Source organism: Equus quagga, chromosome 16 (genome assembly GCF_021613505.1).
Source record: "Equus quagga isolate Etosha38 chromosome 16, UCLA_HA_Equagga_1.0, whole genome shotgun sequence".
Taxonomy (NCBI): Eukaryota; Metazoa; Chordata; class Mammalia; order Perissodactyla; family Equidae; genus Equus; species Equus quagga.
The window spans coordinates 48510760-48528243 of record NC_060282.1 but is presented as its reverse complement, the minus strand read 5'-3'; positions in this window follow the sequence as shown (position 1 = coordinate 48528243).

Genomic DNA, 17484 nt, shown 5'->3' with positions numbered 1-17484 from the left:
ATTTGATTGGGCCATGAGGTGCCCAGATGTTTGGTCAAACATTATTCTGGGTGTGTCTGTAAGGATGTTGAGATTCACATTTGAATCATAGACTGAGTAAAACAGATTATTTTCCCTGATGTGGGTGAGTCTCATCCAATCAGTTAAAGGCCTGAATAAAATAAAAAGGCTGGCCCTGGCATGAGTAAGAGAGGATTCTTCCTGCCTGTCTGCCTTCAATCTAGGACATCAGCTTTTTTCTACCTTCAGACTCAAACTGAGAGATCAGCTCTTCCTGGATCTCAAGGCTGCCAGCCTTCAGACTGAAATTACACCATCGACTCCCCTGGGTCTCCTGCTTGCTGATTCACCCTGCAGATCCTGAGACTGCTGGCCTTCATAATCTTGAGTCAATACCTTATAATAAATTTCTTTACATATACATATATATGTATGTGTGTGTGTACACATATATATGTATATATCCTACTGGTTCTGTTTCTCTGTAGAATCCTGACTAATATAGCATATCTCCCCCATTTATTTATGTCTTATTTGATTTCTCTAAGCAACATTTAGTAGTTTTCAATGTATCCTCAATATTTTAAAATTTTATTATAAATCTTATATTTATGTCAGTTTATGATTTCCAGCAGAAACATAAAATATAATATAAATATAAAATACATACAGAAAACACAACTAATTTTTGTGTATTGATCTTGTATTGTAAAATTTTGCTAAACATATGTATTCATTCTCATAGCTTTTTTATAGATACCATCAGATTTTCTACATAAACAATGATGTCCTCTGCTAACAAAAGCAGATTTACTTCTTCCTTTCCAATTTGGATGATTTTATATTTTTGTTGGTTTTTTGATTGGTGTTTTTGTTTTGCCTCTTTGTACTGGCCAGAACTTCCAGTACAATATTGAATAGAAGAGGTGAGAGTAGACATGTTCCTCTGACTTGTTCCTGCTCTTAGGGAAAAAGCATTCAGACTTCTACCATTAAGTACGTCAGCTTACTTAAGTAGGATTTTTTGCAGGTGCCTTTATTATGCTGAGAATGTTCCAAGACTGCTGAGAGTTTTTATCAGGAAGAGGTTTCAAACACTTTTTCTACACACATTGAAATTATAACTTTTTCTACTTTAGTTTATTAACATTGTGAAATATATTAAATTTTCAAATATTAAGCCAACTTTGCATTTCAAAGATGGTCATGATATACTATCCATTTTATATATTGGTGGATTCTATTTGCTTAAATTTCATTGAGAATTTTTGTATCTATGTTAACAAGGGAAGGCTTCTTAACTACAAATTCTACTTATTTAACACGTATATAGCTTTGGTACCTTATATCTTTCGAGTAACTCAGTAATTTCTTCTAAGTTATCAAATTTATTGCCATATAGTTATTCATAATATTCCCTTATACTTTTTTTTTTTTTGGAGGATGATTAGCCCTGAGCTAACTACTGCCAATCTTCCTCTTTTTGCTGAGGAAGACTGGCCCTGAGCTAACATCCATGCCCATCTTCCTCTACTTAATATGTGGGACGCCTACCACAGCATGGCTTTTGCCAAGCAGTGCCATGTCTGCACCCGGGATCCGAACCAGCGAACCCCAGGCCACTGAGAAGCGGAACATGCAAACTTAACCACTGTGCCAACGGGCCAGCCCCAATTTGAATCATTTTAAATTTGCTGTTTTGTGACCTAATATAGTTTAGCTTAGTATATGTTCCATGTGCAAAATGTATACTCTGTATTGGATGGAGTATCCTATATATGTAAATTAAGTCAAATTGGTTGATAGTGTTGTTTGATACCTCTATGTCCTTATTTTCTGTCTACTTATTCTATCCAATTATTGAGAGAGAGTTGTTGAAATTACTGACTATGTCTGTGGATTTGTCTATTTCTCCTTGAAGTTCTGTCAGTTTTTGCTCCATTTATTTTGAAGCTCTGTTATTTGGTAAAGAAATGTTGAAGACTGTTACGTCCCTATGATGAATTGATAATTTTATAATTATTAAATGATTCTCTTTATCCTTCATAATATTTTCCTCTGAAATCAGCTTCAAAGCAACAGGTTTGAAATCAACTTTGCCTGATAATAATAAAGCTACTCCAGATTTCTTTTCATTAGAGTTTGCATGGTATATCTTTTTCCATTCTTTTACTTTTAATCTATTTGCATCTTGTTATTAAAATTAGAATTCTTGTAGATGGCACATATTGGAGTCTAGTTCTTTTAATCCAATCTGATCATCTCTGCCTTTTAACTGAGGTGTTTAGACCACTTACATTTAATTTATATGATTGATATAATTGGTATCATTGGATATAAATCTATGATCTTACTATTTTCTTTCTATCTGACAATTTTTTCTCTTTTCCTCTTTTCTTCTTTTATGCCTTCTTTTGGATTTAGTGATTTTTATTATTCCATTTTATATCTTTTATAGTCTTATCAAGTATAACTCTTTGTTATTTTAGTAGCTGTCCTAGGATATCTACTACACATATTTAACGTGTCACAGTCTACCTTCAAGTGATATTACACCACTTCCCAGATGATATAAGAACATTATAACAGTTTAGTCCTATTTCTCTCCTCCAAGGCTTTGTGCTATTTACATTTTCCTTCTACATATATAATAAACCCTACAATACATTGACATTATTTTTGCTTTATACAGTCTATCTTTTCAAGATTTAAATGAGAAGAAAAATGTGCATATGTATCTATATATAAAATTTCCAGTGTTCATTCCTTTGTGTAGATCTATATTTCTTCTGTATTATTTCTCTTCTGCTTTTAAAGATCTCCTCTTATATTTCTTGTAGTGTAGGTTTGCTGGTGATTAATTCTTTCAGCTTCAATATGCCTGAAAATGTCTTCATGTCACCTTTGTTTTCCAAAGATATTTTCAACAGGTAAAGAATTGTAGGCTGACAGGCTTGCTTCCCCTGTCCAGTACTTGGAAGCTGTTGCTCTACTGTGTTCTATCTTGCATAGCTAGAGTACAAGAAATACAAGAAATCTGCTGTCATCCTAATTACTGTTCCTCTGTATGTGATGCACCTTTTTTCTCTGGAGGCTTTGAAGATTTTCTCTATATCACTGGTTTTAAGCAGTTGATTAGCCTTAATGTAGTTTTTTCATGTTTCTTGTGCTTCCTGTTCATTGATATTCTTGAATATGTGGGTTTATAGTTGTTATCAAATTTGGACAAGTTTTAGCCATTATTTCTTCCCACACCCAGGTTACTTCAAGGAGTCTTTTGTTTTTTTCTTTAAGTTTTTTTCTCCTTGTATTTCTTTTTGAATACTTTCTACTGCTATGCGTTTAACTTCACTACTCTTTTATTCTGCAGTGCCTAATCTGCTATTAATCCTATTCAGTTAGGATTAATTCCTATTAATTCATAATCCTATCAATCCTATTTTTTATCTCAGATGTTGTAGTTTTTATTTCTAAAATTTCAATTTGCGTCTTTTTATGTCTTCCATGTCTCTACTTAACATGTTCAATCTTTCCTCTAGTTTCTTGAATATATCAAATACAGTTATAATAACTGTTTCAATCTTCTTTGCTCATTCTATCGTCTGTGTTATTTCTAGGTTAGTTTCAATTGATCAATTTTTTTATCCTCATTATGGATCTTATTTTCCTACTTTGACTGCCAGGTAATTTTTGACAGGATGCCAAGCAATGTGATTGTTGGTTATCAAACATTTTCATATTCTTATAAATATTTCTGTGCTTTGTTATGGGACAGTTAAATTTCTTAGAAATGGGTTGATCCTTTCAGGGGTTGCTTTTAAACTTTGTTGGTCAGGACCATAACAGCTTTTAGTCTAGGATTAATTTATCCTCACTACTGAGGCAAATCCCTTCTGAGTATTCTACCTGATATCTTGTGAAATGAGGTATTCCACTCTGCTTATGGGTACAGGCACTGTTCCAAGTCCCATGTGCACTCTGAGGATTGCTCCCTCTAGTCCTTTCAGTTACTTCTCTTTCTGCAGCCTCAGGTGCTTTTCTCACACACTGTGCTGATTTGTACTGAGCTGAACACTAAACGGAGATGCTCTATAGACCTATAGAGTCTCTCACTGTGCAGCTCTCTCCTCTCCAGCACTTTGCCTGCAAAATTTAGGCACGTTGGCCTCCCCAGGTTCTCAGTTCTGTCTCCTCAAAATAAGGGAGATTGCTGGACTCCGCCTGGGTTCCACTCCCTGTACTTTAGTAAACTTTCTCCAGGCAGTCAACTGGGGGGAATTGTAGGGCTCAGCTCATTTGTTTCCTGTCTTCATTGCCTGATGTTCAATGCTTCAGAACCATGGTTTCATATATTTTGTCTGAATTATTGGTTATTTCAGGAAGGAGGGTAAATTTTGGTCCCCATTATTCTATCTTTTTTTTTTTTTTTTTTACTGAGGAAACATTGGCCCTGAGCTAACATCTGTGCCAATCTTCTTCTATTTTGTATGTGGGACGCCATCATATCATGGCTTGATGAGTGGTGTGTAGGTCCGCACCTGGGATCTAAACCCACAAACCCCAGGCCACCAAAGCAGAGTGCGTGAACTTAACCACTACACCACCAGGCCACATCCTATTCTATCATTTTATAAACAGAAATCTGTATCCTTATGTTTTAGCAGTTTGTCATGTTAACTCTCATATAATTAGGTATTTTCTTTGTATCCAATCTGACAATATTTGTCTCTTATTAGGAAATTCTTACTATTTACATTTAACATAATTGCTAATATATTTAACTTAAGATCTACCCTTTTACAAAGCTCCTCCTGTTACTATTCTACATTCTTTTCCCCTCCTTTCTTGCCTTCCTTTGGATTATTTTTTATTATCCCATTTCTCCCCCAATTAGATAAGAAATTATATGCTCTTTACTATTCTTTTAGTGTTTACCTTCACTTACAGTATGCATCCTGTTTCAGAAGAAATGAAAATTATGAACAATTATTTCATCATGAACTTTTTCATGTTTTGAAGCAAATGCCAATATGATTCAGGAGATTAAAACCACTACAAAGCAGAAATACAAGTAGACAGAAAATACTTGACAAGAGAAAGAATTTTTTTTAATAAGCTGGCAGATCTCAGAAAGTAGCAGAAAAAAATTTACAAAAAAAAAAGCAAAATTGGAAGCAACACAAAGGATATGATAAGTGAAACCCAGTAAAAGATACAGAGGAAAAGAATTAGAAAAGCAGGAAAAAGGAAATAGAAACAAAGAATGTTAAAAGGATCAGAGAGAAGTAATTGCTATGAAGGATGGCAATGGAGGCCAAATTTATGCATAAGATGAAACCAAAAGCAATGAGACACACCCACCAAGTCATAAGGTCCAGTGGACCCATCAGCAATCCACGGTAAAAGGAAATGGTACTAAGACATCAGGCATGAGCAAGGCCAGAGCGAACAAGTGAACTTCACAAGCGAGTGATCCCCACTGTTGCATCAGTGCCTCTTCAGCTCACACCTGTAGCTAAAGGGTACAGGGAATCTTTGAGACCAGCTTACTGAGGAAGAAGGCGTGCCTGGCTTGCATGTTGGCCAGTTTCACATATCAGTACAAGCCAAAACAGGACTGCTGCTACATCACAGCCATACTTAGGACAGCCCTAAGAGACAGCAGTGGGTGACATCCTCCCCGTGGACACAGCCGTGGGTGCCACACCTCACCATCCACCTTGTGAGAAAGGACAAAGTCTAAGGTTAAAATATACACGGACTTGTGGGAAGTGGCAAAAGGGTAGGCTGGTTGGTGAGAAGCCTGGAAGGAAAATGATTGGGAAGTCTTAAGAAGAGGCATGTGGATGGACCTATGGGAGTGGGCACAAAGTGCGAAAATCATTGGATCACAGGTTAATGCCCACCAGAAAACATCCACCCCAGAAGAGACATTAAACATCCAAGTAGACAGAATGACTCAGGCAGTTGACGTCAGCTAATCTGTCACTGCCATCTCAGTGCTGGCACAACGAGTGATTGAAAAGAATATTGATGGTGGTAGGAGTGGAGGCTGTGGGCCCACTAGTGTGGGCTTCCACTCACATAGGCCAGTCTTCCAGCGGCTGCTGCCGAGTGTCCAATTTGCCAATGACGGAAACCAACACTGAGCCCCAATACAACATCCCTGAGATGATCAAGCAGACACTTTGGGGTAAGTTGAGTCCATTGGACCTTTCCCATCCTAGAGAAAGCTGGTTTCATCCTACCTGGAATAGACATATTTTGGGGATGGGTTAGACTTCCCTGCCCACAAGCCTGGTGTCCTGTTCCTGGGGGCAGCCTGGACCATGACTGTCAGTACAAGGATATAAAGGCCCAGTTCCCTTGCTCCAAATTAGGACAACTCTGAAGAGACATCCTAGCTCCAGAGCATCCCAAGGGAGTGGCTGAAGTCTCTGTTGTGACTGCATCCCAGCTCAGATTCTCCCTCTGCCAATCCTGCTTGCTTTCCTCCCATCAGTGTTGCTCCCAAGGGCACTTCTCCATAAACCTCTTGCATGAAAATCTCCAACTGAGAGTGTACATCCTGGGAACTTGCTTGCAACAGAGGTCAAGGCTAGAGACAAAAATACCAGTTTAAGCCAAGTATGTGTGAGCATCTTCTCCCACCATTCTCCATTGCTAATCCAATCCAGCACTGATGGGCACATCCTGGCATTAGGTTCTCAATGACAAAACTGTTAATTCTGATTTCTGGATATCCATACAGGGACCCAGGGGTCGCAGCCTTGAAGGTGCATCCACTGTCTGGGCCTCTGAACTAAAGAATCCAGATTTCAAAAGACAGAACAAGGAGAATGTTGTTAAACTGGCAAATACACTAAAAACAGAAAGAGTCACATATGTAGCTACAGGCTGCAGATATAACTTGTATTAAGTAAATAAAATTATAAAATAAAATATGCTCTGTGTGAAAGTTCAAAACAGACAGAACAGTTGGAACATGACAGCAAGCATGAGAATACTGGTCTTCTGATTCAGAAAAATAGATTGGAGAAAAGCTTAGTGAATAGATTAAAGCAATAATGAAACAACGTCTGCAAGTTAATTATGTGTTCTCTATCAATGCCTTCAGTGAGCCAATCCTTATGAAAAGAAAGCAAAGTACTTTTCTTAATGCCCTCTGAAGCATGATAATAGGCAAAGCAGTCCAAATCCTAAAATAATTTAAATAATGTTCCCTGATAAAAAACTGCTAACTCTGTAAGTCAAGGAGAAATAGTTAGAAATTTAGTTACTATATCCTCTTTTTCTCCCTTCTTTCTTTCCCTTCTCTCAGAGGTCTTTTTACCTGCCACAAAAGTCAGAAATCAGCAAAAATAAAAACAAGTCCTTGAAGACGTATGAGGCTATTTGAAGGGCCTGAAACAAAAGGATGACTCTGAGATATGTCTTCCTTGAGCTTTAATTTTTACAGATGCCATATTTATATACTTCATATTAATCTATATCACTCTTCAAGTTCTCAAATGAATGTAAGTTATCCCAACAATTAGATTTACTGCAATCCTCTTATAATTTTATCACACTTGATTAAATGATTTTATATATTAAAAAAATAATCCTGTACTTTAAAAACCATAGCCAAGTCTATATTGAGACATGACCAAATAACATGCCAAAGTGATAAAATCATAATTCGGAGCCATGGAGAAAATATTAGTTCAAAGTCACCACCAAAAATTCAAGCAAAACGTAGGTAAGAGCCCTGCTGGCATTTAGTTTTCTCAATCAATATCCTAATAGTAACCAACAGTTTTTATTTCCCTCCAGAACTTTTTTATGGATTAGCGTGGTTTTTTTTAATCATTTAATTTTTTATTGCGGTAACATTGGCTTATAACATTATATTAATTTCAGGTGTACATTATTATATTTTGATTTCTGGGTAGACTACATCATGGTCACCACCCAAGGACTAATTACCATCCATCACCGAACACGTGCCCTAGCAGCCCTTTCACCCTCCTTCCTCCCTCTTTCCCCTCCTTCCTTCCTCTCTCCTTCCCCTCTGATAACCACAAATCTAATCTCTATATCTATGTGTTTGTTTGTTGTTATTGTTGTTGTTGTTGTTATCTTCCACACATGAGTGAAACCATATGATATTCGTCTTTCTCCCTCTGACTTATTTCACTTAGCATAATATCCTCAAGGTCCATCCATGTTGTCACAAACGGCATGATTTCATCTTTCCCTCCAGAACTCTTTGGTACATTACTTGTTTGCTCATCAAAAGATGAGTGTCTGTTCATAATGGGTTTTATTTTTTAAACTGCCAGGATTATTTGAGGACACACCATCCATAGTTTCTCTGGAACACTGTTGCCACATATATTAGTCATGTTTCACTAAAAGGAGGAGTAGACGATGCTCCCTCACTTAAATTTCTGAGCACCTCCTCTAACTCCCACAGCCAGTCTGACTCCATCACCTCAGATCTTCCGCCAGCAAACTCAGAACTAGAAAGGAAGTAAGTCATACTTGAGGTGATCCACGTTATTAAGAGCCAGAGAGGAGAAGAAAGGGCTTCAGAACTATCTAGATTCCACTTACGTGTTCCCAGCATAATATAAAAAGTAAATCCTTCAGAAGACTCAAAAAAGGAAAGCATCTAAATGCTCTAAGGACATCAATTTGGCTTCTAATTAGTCTCTTTTCAGGACACTGTTTTCTTATGTACACATTCACTTCACCTGATCTGGACCCCCTTCACTGGGTACAGTTACTGAACCCTCTGGCTGCTCTGGCTGCTCTGATTTCTATCGCATTTCATAACGACAGATAACTGCAATAAAACATATCAGCACATTTTTACATGTACAAAGTGCCTGATACTAAATAACACTGGTCTTTGCAAAATTTCAGCTTTTATTTAGCTAAACTGAAAGTAAAACAAATAAACGAATGTCCTATTTCTCTTAGGAAACTGCCTGCTAGCAAAACTCTTCTGGTCAAACATAAATTTTTGCTCCCAGAGGGCCAAGATAACATGTGTCTATAAATAGCCGAGAAAGCTTTGCTGGAAAGTATTACACGAAAATGGGTCATGTCAAGCTGCTTTCTCTATATGACTCTTGTGTCAGCCCTAGTGAATTTCCCCAAATGACTGTTCTGCTGAGTCTGCTTATTTTCAAATCAGTCTGGTCATTTTCAGCTCTTATATCCACCAACAGGACAGAAGAAACCGAGACGATTTTGTAAGTAATCCTTTATCCTGAGCACTGCCAACTCACAGCATTCCTCACCAAGGTTAATACTGCTTTTCTCAGAATTGCCCAGGCTAACCATATTAATGGAATATAAAGCACTATCTTTTTCAGAATTTCTTTAGCTTAATTTTTAGATGTCTCTGCCACTTACCATTCCAGAACCCAATCAGCTTCAGTTTTAGCAATAACCTCATACTCTTTCCCTGCATCCTACCAATCACAAATGTCAGTTCTTAGTTGGGGCTCTTGACTTGGGCCACCGGTGACAAGGAATGGGGAAGTGTGTGGAGAAGCTCTTATCCCTGGCTGGTGCCTCAGATTACTGAATGTGCAAGTTTGACTGGCTCACTGCCTAGGAATTGCCAGGGTGGCCAAGGTTGCAGATATGCTCCACTCTGATTTAGAAAATTCACTCCATTCATATAAAAATTAAAACACACACAAAAAAGATCATGTCTCTATCATTGTTTAATTTACCTGCAAAGTTCCAGCCCATACTAGACATCAAATCTCACTTATATTACAAGTATCCCAAAAGATGCTTTTCTTAAATTACAGTTATCGGTTTTAATATTTATATATGTCTTTCTGTAATAAAGATTTGAGTTTTTTCTCTAATCTTTTAAAAAGAATTTTAGCACATTTCATGTACAGAGAATACCCATATACTTGCTCTGCCTGCTGCAGTTTCCCCAATTAACATCTTGCATTAGTGTGGTACATCTGTTACAATTGATGAACTGACATATTATTAACTAAATTCTTTAGTTTACATTAGAGTTCATTCTTTGTGTTGTACATTCTATGGGTTTTGACAAAGGCATAATGACATGTATCCACCACTGTAGTATCCTACTGCCCTAAAAATCTCCTGTGCTCCACCTATTCATCCCTCCCCTAGCACTGCCCAAATCCCCGGCAACCACTCATCTTCTTAGTGTTTGCCTTTTCCAGAATGTTGTATAATTGGGATCATACAGTATGGAGCCATTTCAGACTGACTTCTTTCACTTAGCAACATACATTTAAGATTCCCCCATTTCTTTTTGTGGCTTGATACCTCATTTCTTTTTATTGCCAAATACTGTTGCACTCAAAGAGAAGGCTTCTATCTCCACCATCATCATCATAGCTATGTGCCAGGCATTATTTTAAGAGCTTTATACATATTAATTTATTAATCCTTACAACTTTATAAGGTAGATACTAGCAATATCCCCATTTTACAGATGAAACAGAAGAACGTTTTACAGAGGAAACAGGACGGAGCACTTAAGTAATTTGCCTAAGGTTACTAAGCTAATAAATAGAACAGGATTTGAACTCAGGCAGTCTGGCTCTAGAGTCCATGTCCTTAACCAACTAGACTGTACTGCTTCATGCAAAAATGTCTGAAATAGTTATCCGTGCCTAATCTTGTTTTATTCACAGTACTATATTGAATATATAATTATTTCAAAATATACAATTGAATTAGGTGTGTTCTTTATTATTTCTCAAGAATAGTAACTCATCTTTCCTACATGTTATTTCCCTTTACTTCTATTTATTTAACTATGTGATGAATGTCTCTTTCCCCACATTCAGTAATATGAGTGTGCGTAAGTATGACTTATAACACCAGTAACTGGACACATCCTCTAATCTTCAATTTATGTTCAATTCCCCTTATTATATGGTATTTCCTTAACAACTTCAGATATTTTAGTCAAACTGAACTCTTTACGACATCAATTGTAAAAAGATGTCAATTTAAAAATATTATGAAAATTCCAGACTAAATAACACTGGGCCCACTTATAGTCCTGCTGTCGTGAGAGGTCCTTTGACAGCTACTGCTTCAGTCTCAACATGGCCTCCTTTGCACAAAGCAGCAACCTGGTAATCAGCTCCAGCAGGAAAACTACTCTTGAAATATTGTTTGCAGATTTCATTGACAGTATTGAAGTCATTTACGTCAGCCAGCAAAACAGTTGTTTTTACATTAGTGAAGTCACAGCCTGCAGCTTTCAGCATCCCACTCATATTTGTAAGAACTTGTTTAGCTTCTTCCGCCACCCTTCCTGGGACAAGCCCCATCTGAAGGGTCCAAATGGAGCTGTCCTAAATGGAAATGATCCTATAGACTAACAAAGCCTGACCGTAGGGACCAGTAGCCCTGGAGCTTTCATGGTGCTGACCAACTTTCTGATCAAGGATGACATGGCTAATCTTTCTCTCTGGTCGGCTCCTCTGGGAGAACACACCCCTAAACTCCCAACACCCCCATCCCCCAGCCTGGGACAGTGTCCCTGCCCTAAGGTGTCACCCCTCCAATCTTCAGATGTAAACTTATCATGAGTTCGCAGTAACTACTTAGATAATGAAAAATAACACTAGGCTAGATCTCTAAGAGCTCAATGTTTAAGTTCATATTATGATACAAATGTATATTTAACAGGGACCAGAGTAAAAGCAGGGGAAAATTATATTCAGGAATGACTATTCCCTCACTCCATTACCCCACAAAAATACAAGTTAATTTTTCAGTCACTTGATGTCTCACTGGATCCTGAGGAGTGAGACCATAAGGAAATGGTTAAGAATTTGTGAGCGTCGGGGCTGGCCCCGTGGCCGAGTGGTTAAGTTCGCGCGCTCCGCTGCAGGCGGCCCAGTGTTTCGTTGGTTCGAATCCTGGGCGCGGACATGGCACTGCTCATCGGACCACGCTGAGGCAGCGTCCCACATGCCACAACTAGAAGAACCCACAACGAAGAATACACAACTATGTACCGGGGGGCTTTGGGGAGAAAAAGGAAAAAATAAAATCTTTAAAAAAAAAAAAAAAAAAAGAATTTGTGAGCGTCAAGACAAATACAGTTACAAAAAACAGTCTGGTCCTCGACAAATTACTAGTAGGGAAGAGATGGTTGATCTCAGTATTTGGACTCCTAGGACAATCTGATCTCAAGTTTGTTATTTGATCCACAAAGTACATGGAAAATTAGTACGCATTGCTCAGAAGTATAATGAGGAACTGAAGGAATAAAATTGCATAGATAATAAAGCAATTCAAGAATATACTCCCTTGGATCAGTTAAGATATAAACACAAACTTTCAGTCTTTCAGCAATCACCAAAAAACTGTTAGAACTAATCAACAAATTCAGTAAAACTGCAGTATACAAAATCAAAATACAAAAATCTGTTGTGTTTCTATATACTGATAATGAACTATCAGAAGAGAAATCAAGAAAACAATCCCATGTACAACTGCATCAAATAGAATAAAATACACAGGAACAAATTTAACCAAGGATGTCAAAGGCCTGTAAACTGAAATCTGTAAGATACTGATGAAAGGAACTGAAGAAGAAACAAATAAATGGAAAGATATCCTGTGTTCATGGATTAGAAAAATTAATATTATCAAAATGTCCACAGTACCCAAGCCAATCTATAGATTCAATGCAATCCCTATCAAAATTTCAAGGGTATTTTCCACGGAAATAGACAAAAAATTCCTAAAATTTGTATGGAACCAAAAAGACTCCAAATAGCCAAAGCAATCTTGAGAAAGAAGAACAAAGTGGGAGCCATCAAGTTTCTTGATTTCAAACTATGTTACAAATCTATAGTACAGTATAGTATTGGCTTAAAAACAGATATATAGATTGATGGAACAGAATAGAAAGCCCAGAAATAAATCCAAGCATATATGGTCAATTAATTTACAACAAGGGAGCCAAGAATATACAATGGGGAAAGGATAGTCTCTTCAATAAATCATGCTGGAAAACTGGACAGCCACATGCAAAAGAGTAAAACTGGATCCCTATATACACCATACACAAAAATCAATTCAAAATGGATTAAAGACTTGAACATAAGACCTGAAAACATAAAACTCCTACTAGAAGAAAACACAGCGGGTAAGTTCCTTGCCATCGGTCTTGGTGCTAATATTTGGATTTGACACCAAAAGCAAAGTCAACTAAAGCAAAAATAAACAAGTGGGACTACATCAAACTAAAATGCTTCTGTACCGCAAAGGAAACCAACAACAAAATGAAAAGGCAACCTACTAACTGGGAGAAAATATTTGCAAATCATCTATCTGATAAGGGGTTAATATCCAAAATATATAAAGAACTCAACAGCAAAAAAACCCAAAAGATCCGGTTAAAAATGGGCAGAGGATCGGGGCCGGCCCCGTGGCCGAGTGGTTAAGTTTGCGTGCTCTGCTGCAGGCAGCCCAGTGTTTCGTCAGTTCAAATCCTGGGTGCGGACATGGCACCGCTCATCGAGCCACGCTGAGGCGGCATCCCACATGCCACAACTAGGAGGACCCACAACTAAGAATATACAACTATGTACTGGGGGGCTTTGGGGAGAAAAAGGAAAAAAATAGAATCTTTAAAAAAAAAAAATGGGCAGAGGATCTAAATAGACATTTTTCCAAAGAAGACATAGATACTCAACAGGTACATGAAAAGGTGCTGAACATCATTAATCACCAGGGAAATGAAAATCAAAATCACAATTAGATATCACCTCACACCTGTCAGAATGGCTATTACCAAAAAGACAAGAGATAACAAGTGTTGGCGAGGATGTGGAGAAAAGGGAACCCTTGTACACTACTGGTGGGAATGTAAACTAACTGGTGCAGCCACCATGAAAAACAGTACGGAGTTTCCTCAAAAAATTAAAACTAGAACTACCATATCATCCAGCAATTCCACTTCTGGGTGTTTATCTGAAGGAAATGAAAACACTAACTCAAAAAGATATATGCAACCCCAAGTTCACTGCAGCATTATTTACAATAGCCAAGACATGGAAACAACCTAAGTACCATCAATGGATGAACTGATAAAGAAAACGTTATACACACACAAACACACAGACACACACAGTGGAATGTTATTCAGAGACAAAAAAGAAATTCTGCCATTTGTGACAACATGGATGGACCTTAAGGGTATTATACTAAGTGAAATAAGTCAGACAGAAAAAGACAAATACCAAATGATCAAACTTATATGTATAATCAAAACCAAAAGAAACTCAGATACAGACAACAGTCTGATGGTTTGCAGAGGCAGGAGGTGGGTAGTGTGCAAAATGGGTGAAGATGATCAAAAGGTACAAACTTTCAGTTATAAATAAGTCCTGATGTAATCTACAGTATGATGACTATAGTTAATAATATGTTGGATATTTGAAAGTTGCAAAGAGAGCAGGTCTTAAAAGTTCTCATCACAAGAAAATAATTTTTTTGTAATTATGTGTAGTAATGAAGATTAACTAGACTTATTGTGGTGATCATTTTGCAATATATACATATATTGAATTATTGTGGTGTACAACTGAAACTAATATAATGTTATATAACAATTATATCTCAATTTTTAAAAATGACTACCAAATGTTAGTTTTTATGATAATTTGGCTATGTAAGAAGCATATTCTTATTTCTAAGGGATACATACTAAAGCATTTAGAGGTAAAATGTTAAAATGTCTATATTTTATTTTAAAATACTTCAATATAAACAGTTTTTAAGAAGAGGAAGGTCAGTTTAAAAAATAACTGCAAAAAAGTGAGTATAAATTGTTCATTTCAAAAATTATGCTCCAATGTCAAGGATTATGCCAATTATAATTGGACAAAATGATACATGGACCAAGAAGCTTTACTGGCAAGAGGCCTCCCTGTCGCGCCCCATCCCCCCCCACCACACACTCAAAGTGCTAAATGAAACATTTTCCAAATTTAAAGTAAAATATCATTTTAAAAGATTCCCTAATATAATTTTAGAGAAACTTTTAGGTTTCTTATACAAATGTTCAGAATCACTAAAGGGAAGGATTAGAAGATCTGAAACTATAACATGCTCTTCCAGAATAATCACAACCCAGGCAGCATGGAAAGTTGATGTTCATATTGCTGTCTCTATCATATGTGCTTCATTTTCATACCTTACATGGGAATTATTTCCTTTGTATGAAACATCTTTTGTTCTAAGCACACAGTATCTAACAAATAAGGGAGCAATGGTCAAAAGTTTAGACGATATTTGGGAGAGAGGAATTAAACTTCATTAAAGCCTTATTAACCAGCTTCATCATCTGACTTCAATAAGTTGCTGTGGCTGACAGTGCCGGTCATTACCTGGAGGTAATATAAAGGCTATGAATGAAAAATAGTAAAAGGCTAGATTCTTAGGGATATAAGATCAATCCAATTCAGATACAAACAGATTAGACCTACAGAATACACATAAGTTTTCTTCAGGGAGCCTACAGCAAAAAAGAAGAAAAAAAGAAGATTGTAGATACAAGATCAATATACACAAACCAGTTGTAGCAATGAATCATCTGAAAATGAAATTAAGAAAACAATTCCATCTACAATAGCATCAAAAAGAATAACATACATAGGTACAAACTGAAAAAAGAAGTGCCAGATGTGCACTGAAAACTATAAATGACTGTGGAAAGGAATTAAAGATGTAGATAAATAGAAAGTCATCTCAGGTTCATGGGTTGGCAGATTTAATATTGTTAAAATAGCAATACTTCCCAAAGCGATCTACAGATTTAATATAATCTCTATGAAAATTTCAACTTCCTTTTTTTTTAAAACATAAATGAACAAGCTGATCTTAAAATTCATGTGGAAATGCAAAGGACTCAGAACAGCCAAAACAATCTTGAAAAAGAACAAATTTGAGCGCTCATGCTTCTTGATTTCAAAACTTACTACAAAGCTACAACCAAGAGTGTGGTACTGCCATTAACAATAGACATATAGATCAAAGGAAGAGAACTGAGAGTCCAGAAATAAACCCATATATATATTGTCAGTTGATCTTCGACAGAGGTGCCAAGACCATTCAACAAATGGTGCTAAGATAACTGGACACCCACATGCAAAAGAATGAATTTGGACTCCTCCCTCATACCATATATAAAAATTAACTTAAAAGAGATCAAAGTGCTAAATGTAAAAGCTAAAAGTATAAAATTCTTAGAAAACATAGATGTATATCTTTGCTACTCTATCCATCAGAATCAGTAGCAGATGATTAGATAGACAGACAGACAAACATAGATTTATTTTAAGGAACTGGCTCAAGTGATTGTGGGGGCTGGCCAGTCTGAAATGTGTAGGGCAGGCTGGCAGGCTGGCAACTCAGGCAGGACTTGATACTGCAATCTTGAAGCAGAATTTATTCCCCTCCAGGAAACCTCGGTTTTTGCTCTTGAGGCCTTCAACTGACTGGATAAGGCCTATTTACATTATTCAGGGTAATCTCCTTTACTTAGTCAACTGATTGTAGATGTTAATCAAATCTACAAAATATCTTCAAAGGAACACCCAGATTGGTGTTTGACTAAATAACGGGTTACTATAGCCTAGCCAAGTTGACACATGAAACTACACTAAACTATGACCTTGGACTAAGCAATGGTTTCTTAGATATGATATCAAAAGTACAATAACCAAAGAAAAAACAGAAAAATTGCATTGTATCAAAGTTAAACTTTTGTGTATCAAAGAATACTATCAAGAAAGTGAAAAGACCATCCAAAGAATGGGAGAAAATATTTGCAAACCATACATCTGGTAAGGGTGTAGCAACCAGAATATATAAGAACTCTTAAAACTTAACAATGAAATGACAAATAACCCAATTTTAAAATAGGCAGAGGACCTGAACAACCATTTCTCTAAAGAAAATATACAGCCACTGATGTTGTAAAAAGACACTCAGCATTATTAGTGATTAAGAAAAGCCACGATGAAATACCACTTTACACCATTATGATGGCTAGACTCAAAGACAAGTAAGTGTTGGCCGGGATGTGTAAAAACTGGAACTCTCATACACTGCTGCTAGAGAGGTAAAATGGCATAGCCACTTTGGAAAATAGCCAGGCAGTTTCTCAAATGAGTAAACAGTTACCACATGACTCAGTAATTCCACTCCTAGATACTGACCTGAGAGAAATGAAAAACGTTTGTCCACGCAAAAACTTGTACACAAATGTTTAAACAGCATTATTTATAATAGCCAAAAGATAGAAACAGCCCAAATGTCCACCATCCTGGTATGTTCTAGAATTAGACAGTGGTGATAGCTGCACAATCTGTGGCTATACTGAAAAGTACTGTACACTTTAAAATGGTGAATTTTATGGTATGCAATGTATACCTTAACAGAAATGACAAGCTCAGGAAA